Genomic DNA, 767 nt, shown 5'->3' with positions numbered 1-767 from the left:
GTATAGTGCTTTGCTAAGTTTGTAGACATGATCCTCCCTTCCTTTCTCCACAAAGCCTTCTGGTTGAGTAACATATACATCCTCATTTAAGTCTCCATTCAGGAACGCAGTTTTCACATCTAAGTGATGGATCTCCCATCCATTAGTTGCTGCTAACGCCAAGAGTAGTCGTATGGTTTCTATCCGAGCAACTGGTGCAAATACTTCGTCGAAGTCTATGCCTTGTTGTTCCACGTAACCTTTTGCAACTAGCCTTGCTTTGTATTTGATCACCGTTCCATCTGCATTCCTCTTGATCTTATAGATCCACTTCAAACCTATCGGTTTCACACCAACCGGCTTCTTGACGAGCTTTCAGGTCTTATTTTTGATGATAGATTCGATGTCTGCCTTCATTGCATCGATCCAAGCTTGTATCACTATAGCTTCGATGTAACTTTCTGGTTCACCATCGATGGTGAGCAAGAGTCTGCCACCTTCAAATTCAGCAAGTAGGATGTAATCATCGAACCGCTTTGGTTTTCTGATGTTACTACCATATCTTGATGTTACTACCATATCTTGATGTTACATGCTGGTCTTGGTTTGCATCGTTGTTCTCTACTACTTGCTCTTGTTCATCTGCGTCTACAGCTTCTTCTTCTTCATTATTGTTTTGCTCTTCGTGGTGTTGGTGATCTTGATGCTCATCACCATCTCCTTCTTCTGTAACATCAATATGAGGAAGCTTGAATGATCCTGGTTCTTCGTCTACGTTTGTTGATAGT

This window comes from Brassica oleracea, chromosome C1, assembly GCF_000695525.1.
Source record: "Brassica oleracea var. oleracea cultivar TO1000 chromosome C1, BOL, whole genome shotgun sequence".
NCBI lineage: Eukaryota > Viridiplantae > Streptophyta > Magnoliopsida > Brassicales > Brassicaceae > Brassica > Brassica oleracea.
This window is presented reverse-complemented; position numbering follows the sequence as displayed.